Genomic DNA, 10,037 nt, shown 5'->3' with positions numbered 1-10,037 from the left:
CATCCAACCCATCACTGTCCAACAAGCCTACGATGGAATTACTCACGCACGGCGGTGAGCATCCTGAAATTGGTGATGGAGGATGGTTGATGATGACAACGGCGACGGATTCCCCTCCCCGAAGCCCCGAACGGATTCCAGATTAGCCCTCCCGAGAGAGTTTAGGGCTTGGCAGCGGCTCCGTATCGTAAAACGCGATGAATCTTTCTCTCTGATTTTTTTCTCCCCGAACACGAATATATGGAGTTGGAGTTGAGGTCGGTGGAGCTCCAGGGGGCCCATGAGGCAGGGGGCGCGCCCCTCACCCTCGTGGAAAGGGTGTGGCCCCCCTGGCCTTGATTCTTTTGCCAGTATTTTTTATTATTTCAAAAAATAATCTTCCTCAAGTTTCAGGTCATTCCAAGAACTTTTGTTTCTGCACAAAGATAACACCATGGCAATTTTGCTGAAAACAACGTCTGTCCGGGTTAGTTCCATTCAAATCATGCAAGTTAGAGTCCAAAACAAGGGCAAAAGTGTTTGGAAAAGTAGATACGACGGAGACGTATCAACTCCCCCAAGCTTAAACCTTTGCTTGTCCTTGATACGTCTCCAACGTATCTATAATTTTTTATTGCTCCATGCTATATTATCTACTGTTTTGGACTATATTGGGCTTTATTTTCCACTTTTATATTATTTTTGGGACTAACCTATTAACCAGAGGCCCAGCCTAGAATTGCTATTTTTGCCTATTTCAGTTATTCAAAGAAACAGAATATCAAACAGAGTCCAAACGGAATGAAACCTTCGGGAACGTGATTTTCTCACCGAACGTGATCCAGGAGACTTGGACCCTACTCCAAGGAACAAAAGAGGCGGTCACGAGGGTGGGGGGCGCGCCCCCCTAGGGCGCGCCCCCTGCCTCGTGGGCCCCTCGAAGCTCCACCAATGTACTCCTTCCTCCTATATATACCAACGTACCCCCAAACAATCAGAAACAGAGCCAAAATCCTAATTCCACTACCGCAACTTTCTGTATCCACGAGATCCCATCTTGGGGCCTATTCCGGAGCTCCGCCGGAGAGGGCCATCATCACGGAGGGCTTCTACATCATCATAGCCTCTCCGATGAAGTGTGAGTAGTTTACCTCAGACCTTCGGGTCCATAGTTATTAGCTAGATGGCCTCTTCTCTCTTTTTGGATCTCAATACAATGTTCTCCCCCTCTCTCGTGGAGTTCTATTCGATGTAATCTTCTTTTTGCGGTGTGTTTGTTGAGACCGATGAATTGTGGGTTTATGATCAAGTCTATCTATGAATAATATTTGAATCTTCTCTGAATTCTTTTATGTATGATTGGTTGGCCTACTAGATTGGTTTTTCTTGCCATGGGAGAAGTGCTTAGCTTTGGGTTCAATCTTGCGGTGTCCTTTCCAAGTGAAAGAAGGGGCAGGAAGGCATGTATTGTATTGTTGCCATCGAGGATAACAAGATGGGGTTTTTTATCATATTGCATGAAACTATCCCTCTACATCATGTCATCTTGCTTAAGGCGTTACTCTGTTTTTAACTTAATACTCTAGATGCATGCTGGATAGCGGTCGATGAGTGGAGTAATAGTAGTAGATGCAGGCAGGAGTCGGTCTACTTATCTCGGACGTGATGCCTATATACATGATCATGCCTAGATATTCTCATAACTATGCTCAATTTTGTCAATTGCTCAACAGTAATTTGTTCACCCACCGTAGAATACTTATGCTATTGAGAGAATCCACTAGTGAAACCTATGGCCCCCGGGTCTATTCTCATCATATCAATCTCCATCACTTTATTATTGCTTTGCTTTTTTACTTTGCCTTTTACTTTTCACTTTGCATCTCTATACCAAAAATACCAAAAATATTATCTATCATCTCTATCAGATCTCACTCCCGTAAGTGACCGTGAAGGGATTGACAACCCCTAATCGCGTTAGTTGCGTTGAGCTATTGTTTTGTGTAGGTTCAAGGGACTTGCGTGTAGCCTCCTACTGGATTGATACCTTGGTTCTCAAAAACTGAGGGAAATACTTACGCTACTTTGCTGCATCATCCTCTCCTCTTCAGGGAAATCCAACGCAGTGCTCAATAGGTAGCAAGAAGAATTTCTGGCGCCATTGCCGGGGAGTCTGCGCAAAAGTCAACAAACCAAGTACCCATTGCAATCCCTATCTCCCGCATTACATTAGTTGCCATTTGCCTCTCGTTTTCCTCTCCCCCACTTCACCTTGCCGTTTTATTCGCCCTATCTTTTCCGTTTGCCTTTTCCTTGCTTGCCTTTTGTTTGCTCGTGTGTTGGATTGCTTGTTTGTCGCGATGGCTCAAGATAATACCAAATTGTGTGACTATACCAATACCAACAACAATGATTTCCTTAGCACTCCGATTGCTCCTGTTGCCAATACTGAATCTAGTGAAATCAATACTGCTTTGTTGAATCTTGTTATGAAAGATCAATTTGCCGTCCTTCCTAGTGAAGATGCCGCTACTCATCTAAATGGGTTCGTTCATTTATGTGATATGCAAAAGAAGAAAGATGTCGATAATGATATTGTTAAGATGAAGCTATTTCCTATTTCGCTTAGAGATCGTGCTAAAGCTTGGTTTTCGTCTTTGCCTAAAAATAGTATTGATTCTTAGAACAAGTGAAAAGATGCTTTTATCTCTAAGTATTTTCCTCCCGCTAAGATCATCTCTCTTAGAAACGACATTATGAATTTTAAGCAACTTGATCACGAACATGTTGCACAAGCTTGAGAGAGAATGAAATTAATGATACGTAATTGTCCTACTCATGGTTTGAACTTGTGGATGATTATATAGAATTTTTATGCCGGATTGAATTTTGTTTCTAGAAATCTTTTAGATTCGGCTGCAGGAGGCACTTTTATGGAAATCACTTTAGGAGATGCTACTAAACTCCTAGATAATATTATGGTTAATTATTCTCAATAGCATACTGAAAGATCTACTAAAAAAGTGCATGCGATAGAAGAAATCAATGTTTTGAGTGGAAAGATTGATGAACTTATCAAATTATTTGCTACTAAGAGTGTTTCTTCTGATCCTAATGATATGCCTTTGTCTAGTTTGATTGAGAATAATAATTAATCTATGGATGTGAATTTTGTTGGTAGGAATAATTTTGGTAACAACGTGTATAGAGGGAATTTTAATCCTAGGCCTTATCCTAGTAATCCTTCTAATAATTATGGAAATTCCTACAACAACTCTTATGGAAATTTTAATAAGATGCCCTCTGAATTTGAGAATAGTGTTAAAGAGTTTATGAATTCACAAAAGAATTTTAATGCTTTGCTTGAAGAGAAATTGCTTAAAGTTGATGATTTGGCTAGGAACGTTGATAGAATTTCTCTTGAGGTTGATTCTTTAAAACTTAGATCTATTCCTCCTAAGCATGATATCAATGAGTCTCTCAAAGCCATGGGAATTTCCATTGATGAGTGCAAGGAAAGAACCGCTAGGATGCGTCTACGAAAGATGCCTTTATTAAAGCGTGTTCTTCCAATTCCTATGAAAATCAAGATGAAGATCTAAAAGTTATTGATGTGTCCCCTATTAAATCTTTGTTTTGCAATATGAATCTTGATGAAACTAGATATGATCTTCCTTTACCTAGAAGACGTTCCAAAAATTTGGAGTATTTAGATCTTGATGATGAAATTGATAAAAGTGGGATTGAAAGAAATAAAACCCTAGATATTGCTAAACCCAATATATTGGATTTCAAGGAATTTAATTATGAAAGTTGCTCTTTAATTGATTGTATTTCCTTGTTGCAATCCGTGCTAAATTCTCCTCATGCTTATAGTCAAAATAAAGCCTTTACCGAACATATTGTTGATGCCTTGATGCAATCTTATGAAGAAAAACTTGAGTTGGAAGTTTCTGTCCCTAGAAAACTATATGATAAGTGGGAACCAACTATTAAAATTAAAATTAAAGATCATGAATTTTATGCTTTGTGTGATTTGGGTGCTAGTGTCTCCACTATTCCCAAAACTTTGTGTGATTTGCTAGATTTCCGTGATTTTGATGATTGCTCTCTAAACTTGCATCTTGGGGATCCCACTATTAAGAAACCTATGGGAAGAATTAATGATGTTCTTATTGTTGCAAATATGAATTATGTGCCCATAGATTTTATCGTTCTTGATAGAGATTGTAATCCTTCTTGCCCTATTATTCTCGGCAGACCTTTCCTTAGAACGGTTGGTGCAATTATTGATATGAAGGAAGGGAATATTAGATTTCAATTTCCATTAAAAAAGGGCATGGAACACTTCCCTAGAAAGAAAATAAAATTACCATATGAATCTATCACGAGAGCCACTTATGGCTTGCCTACCAAAGGTGGCAATACCTAGATCTATCCTCGCTTTTATGCGTAGCTAGGGGCGTTAAACGATAGCGCTTGTTGGGAGGCAACCCAATTTTATTTTAGTTTTTTTTGCTTTTTCTTCTTTTTAGGAATAAATAATCCATCTACCTTCTGTTTAGATGTGGTTTTGTGTTTTAATTAGTGTTTGTGCCAAGTTAGACCTATAGGATCTTCTTGGATGATAGTTATTTGATCTTGCTGTAATTTCCAGAAACTTTCTGTTCACGAAAACAATTGTTAAAAACCACCAAAACGTGATAAAATACTGATTCCAATTGCTGCTGCTGAATAAACAAATTGTCTAGGTCGTCATATTTTGGTAGATGTTTTTGGGTTCCAAAAGTTTGCGTTAGTTAAAGATTACTACAGACTGTTCTGTTTTTGACAGATTCTGTTTTTCGTGTGTTGTTTGCTTATTTTGATGAATCTATGGCTAGTAAAATACTTTATAATGCATAGATAAGTTGGAATCCAGTAGGTTTAACACCAATATAAATAAAGAATGAGTTCATCACAGTACCTTGAAGTGGTCTTTTGTTTTCTTTCTCTAACGGAGCTCACGAGATTTCTATTGAGTTTTGTGTTTTGAAGTTTTCAAGTTTTGGGTGAAATCTTTTGATGGATTATGGAACAAGGAGTGGCAAGAGCCTAAGCTTGGGGATGCCCATGGCACCCCAAGATAATCCAAGGACACCAAAAAGTCAAACCTTGGGGATGCCCCGGAAGGCATCCCCTCTTTCGTCTACTTCCATCGGTAATTTTACTTGGAGCTATATTTTTATTCACCACATGATATGTGTTTTGCTTGGAGCGTCTTGTATTATTTTTGTCTTTGTTTGTTAGTGTGCCACAATCATCCTTGCTGTACACACCTTTTGAGAGAGCCATACATGAATTGGAATTTGATAGAATACTCTATGAGCTTCACTTATATCTTTTGAGCTTTATAGTTTTGCTCTATGTGCTTCACTTATATCTTTTTGAGCTTTATAGTTTATCTCTTGTGCTTCACTTAGATCTTTTAGAGCACGGTGGTGGATTTTTTTAAAGAAACTATTGATCTCTCATGCTTCACTTAGATTATTTTGAGAGTCTTAAATAGCATGGTAACTTGCTTAATAATAATAATATGCTTGGTATTCAAGATTTGTAGAACTTTCTTTTGAGTGCGTTGAATACTAAGAAAAGTTTGATGCTTGATAATTGTTTTGAGATATGGAGGTGATAATATCAAAGTCGTGCTAGTAGAGTAATTGTTAATTTGAGAAGTTCTTGTGTTGAAGTTTGTAAGTCCCGTAGCATGCACGTATGGTAAACGTTATGTAACAAATTTGAAACATGAGGTGTTATTTGATTGTCCTCCTTATGAGTGGTGGTCGGGGACGAGCGATGGTCTTTTCCTACCAATCTATCCCCCTAGGAGCATGCCGTAGTACTTTGGTTTTTTATGGCTTGTAGACTTTGCAATAATTATATGAGTTATTTATGACTAATGTTGAGTCCATGGATTATACACACTCTCACCCTTCCATCATTGCTAGCCTCTTTGGTACCGTGCATTGCCCTTTCTCACATTGAGAGTTGGTGCAAATTTCGCCGGTTCATCCAAACCCCGTGATATGATACGCTCTTTCACACATAAACCTCCTTATATCTTCCTCAAAACAGCCACCATACCTACCTATTATGGCATTTCCATAGCCATTCCGAGATATATTGCCATGCAACTTTCCACCATACCGTTCATCATGACACATTCATCATTGTCATATTGCTTAGCATGATCTTTTAGTTGACATAGTATTTGTGGCAAAGCCACCATTCATAATTCTTTCATACATGTCACTCTTGATTCTTTGCATCTCCCGGTACACCGCTGGAGGCATTCATATAGAGTCATACTTTGTTCTAGTATCAAGTTGTAATCATTGAGTTGTAAATAAATAAAAGTGTGATGATCATCGAGCATTGTCCCAAGTGAGGAATAAAAAAAAGGCCATAAAAAAGAGAAGGCCCAAAAAAATGAGAGAAAAAGAGAGCAGGGACAATGTTACTATCCTTTTACCACACTTGTGCTTCAAAGTAGCACCATGATCTTCATGATAGAGAGTCTCTTGTTTTGTCATTTTCATATACTAGTGGGAATCTTTCATTATAGAACTTGGCTTGTATATTCCAATGATGGGCTTCCTCAAATGCCCTACGTCTTCGTGAGCAAGCAAGTTGGATTGACACCCACTTAGTTTCTTTTGTTGAGCTTTCATACATTTATAGCTCTAGTGCATCCGTGGCATGGCAATCCCTACTCCTTGCATTAACATCAATCGGTGGGCATCTCCATAGCCTATTGATTAGCCTCGTTGATGTGAGACTTTCTCCTTTTTTTCTTCTCCACATAACCCCCATCATCATATTCTATTCCACCCATAGTGCTATATCCATGGCTCACGCTCATGTATTGCGAGAAGGTTTATAAGTTTGAGATTATTAAAGTATGAAACAATTGCTTGGCTGGTTATCAGGGTTGTGCATCAAGATGGCAACGGGGACAAAACCCATCGGGTTTTGCCTTCCTAAACCCATCCCCGTCACCATCACCGTGTGCGGGGCTAGTTTTCTGCCCATCCCCTAAACCCATCGGGTTTCGGGGAACCCACGGGGAACCCACGATAAAATCAAAATATTTAAACAAACATAGTGGCGACAAAGAATAACGTTTCAGCAGCAAAACAAGCATATTTCAGTAGCATAACTTGAGTAAATTTCAACAAAAAACAATAGTAGATGGTTCAACAACTATATGAGTTCTAAAACTTATAGTTCACAACTCACTTTAAAGTTGGAATCATCATGGCATCTGTCACATCTCCAAGCCTCCAAACGACCATCTTCAAATCTTCCAATGCCAAATCAAAGTGCCAAGTACTAGGGAAGATCAAAACTCGCTCAACCTAAAGTTAAACATGAGAAAAATATGCAGATTAGTATATGAAATTTGCAAGTACCTGTACTTCACCTGCATTCCCTCTTGAATGTCTTGAAGAAAACTCCAAAAGCTTTGTCCTTATTCATTGTCAGCATCTATGAGAACCAAATAAGTAGTAATGGACATCTTATGAAACATTGCAGCAAGATAATGATAAACTTTATGATGATATGTAAAGAAAGACACACCTTTATATTTGTTTCTTATCCAATCTTGTGAACACATCAAGGCCTCTAAGATTTCGGGGGTAAGATGACTACGGTGATAAAAAAATAATGTAATTTCGCGGGTATTGCCGGGTTTCGGGTTCGGGGACTACCGAAACGGGTGTAAACCCACGAAACATGTCGGGTTGTATAATGTGCCCAACAACAGCCCTGCGGGGATGAAAAGATGCCCACCCCTGTCCCCTAATAGGGTAAAAACCCACAGGGATGCGGGTTTCGGGGCCCCATTGCCATCTTGAGTTGTGCATGATGAGAGCATTCTTGTGTGACGAAAATGGAGCATGACTAAACTATATTATTTTGTAGGGATATACTTTCTTTGGCCATGTTATTTTGAGAAGACATAATTGCTTTGTTAGTATGCTTGAAGTATTATTATTTTTATGTCAATATGAACTTTTTTCTTGAATCTTTCGGATCTGAATATTCATACCACAATTGAGCAGATTTACATTGAAATTATGCCATGTAGCACTCCGCATCAAAAATTCTCTTTTTATCATTTACCTACTCGAGGACGAGCATGAATTAAGCTTGGGGATGCCTGATATGTCTCCAATGTATCTATAATTTTTGATTTCTCCATGCTATATTATCTGCTGTTTTGGACTATATTGGGCTTTATTTTCCACTTTTATATTATTTTTGGGACTAACCTATTAACCGGAGGCCCAGCCTAGAATTGCTTTTTTTTGCCTATTTCAGTGTTTCGAGGAACAAAATATCAAATGGAGTCCAAACGGAATGAAACCTTCGGGAACGTGATTTTCTCACTGAACGTGATCCAGGAGACTTGGACCCTACTCCAAGGAACAAAAGAGGCGGTCACGAGGGTGGGGGGCGCGCCCCCCTAGGGCGCGCCCCCTGCCTTGTGGGCCCCTCGAAGCTCCACCGACGTACTCCATCCTCCTATATATACCTACGTACCCCCAAATGATCAGAAACGAAGCCAAAAACCTAATTCCACCGCCGCAACTTTCTGTATCCATGAGATCCCATCTTGGGGCCTGTTCCGGAGCTCCGCCGGAGAGGGCCGTCATCACGGAGGGCTTCTACATCATCATAGCTTCTCCGATGAAGTGTGAGTAGTTTACCTCAGACCTTCGGGTCCATAGTTATTATCTAGATGGCTTCTTCTTTCTTTTTGGATCTCAATACAATGTTCTCCCCCTCTCTCGTGGAGATCTATTCGTTGTAATCTTCTTTTTGCGGTGTGTTTGTTGAGACCGATGAATTGTGGGTTTATGATCAAGTCTATCTATGAATAATATTTGAATCTTCACTGAATTCTTTTATGTATGATTGGTTATCTTTTCAAGTCTCTTTGAATTATGAGTTTTTTGGCCTACTAGATTGGTTTTTCTTGCCATGGGAGAAGTGCTTAGCTTTGGGTTCAATCTTGCGGTGTCCTTTCCCAGTGACAGAAGGGGCAGCAAGGCACGCATTGTATTGTTGTCATCGAGGATAACAACATGGTTTTTTTATCATATTGCATGAAACTATCCCTCTACATTATGTCATCTTGCTTAAGGCGTTACTCTGTTTTTAACTTAATACTCTAGATGCATGCTGGATAGCAGTCGATGAGAGGAGTAATAGTAGTAGATGCAGGCAGGAGTCGGTCTACTTGTCTCGGACGTGATGCCTATATACATGATCATGCCTAGATATTCTCATAACTATGCTCAATTCTGTCAATTGCTCAACAGTAATTTGTTCACCCACCGTAGAATACTTATGCTCTTGAGAGAAGCCACTAGTGAAACCTATGGCCCCCGAGTCTATTCTCATCATATCAATCTCCACCACTTTATTATTGCTTTGCTTTTTTACTTTGACTTTTACTTTTCACTTTGCATCTCTATACCAAAAATACCAAAAATATGATCTATCATCTCTATCAGATCTCACTCCCGTAAGTGACCGTGAAGGGATTGACAACCCCTAATCGCGTTGGTTGCGTTGAGATATTGTTTTGTATAGTTACAAGGGACTTGCGTGTAGCCTCTTACTGGATTGATACCTTGGTTCTCAAAAACTAAGGGAAATACTTACGCTCCTTTGCTGCATCAGCCTCTCCTCTTTGGGGAAATCCAACGTAGTGCTCAAGAGGTAGCAGTCCTCAAGCAATTCAGTTGATAAACTGAAAGTGATAAAGAAAAACTTTTACAAACTCTGTTTGCTCTTGTTGTTGTAAATATGTAAAGCCAGCATTCAAGTTTTCAGCAATGATTGTGAACTAACCATATTCGCAATAACATTTAGGTCTCATGTTTACTCATATCAATGGCATAATCAACTAGCGAGCAATAATAATAAATCTCGGATGACAACACTTTCTCAAAACAATCATGATATGATATAACAAGATGGTATCTCGCTAGCCCTTTTTGAGACCG

This window comes from Triticum urartu, chromosome 2A (genome assembly GCF_056163025.1).
Source record: "Triticum urartu cultivar PI428250 chromosome 2A, HENAU_Tu73, whole genome shotgun sequence".
NCBI lineage: Eukaryota > Viridiplantae > Streptophyta > Magnoliopsida > Poales > Poaceae > Triticum > Triticum urartu.
The sequence above is the reverse complement of the archived record's forward strand: the minus strand, read 5'-3'. Positions refer to the sequence as shown.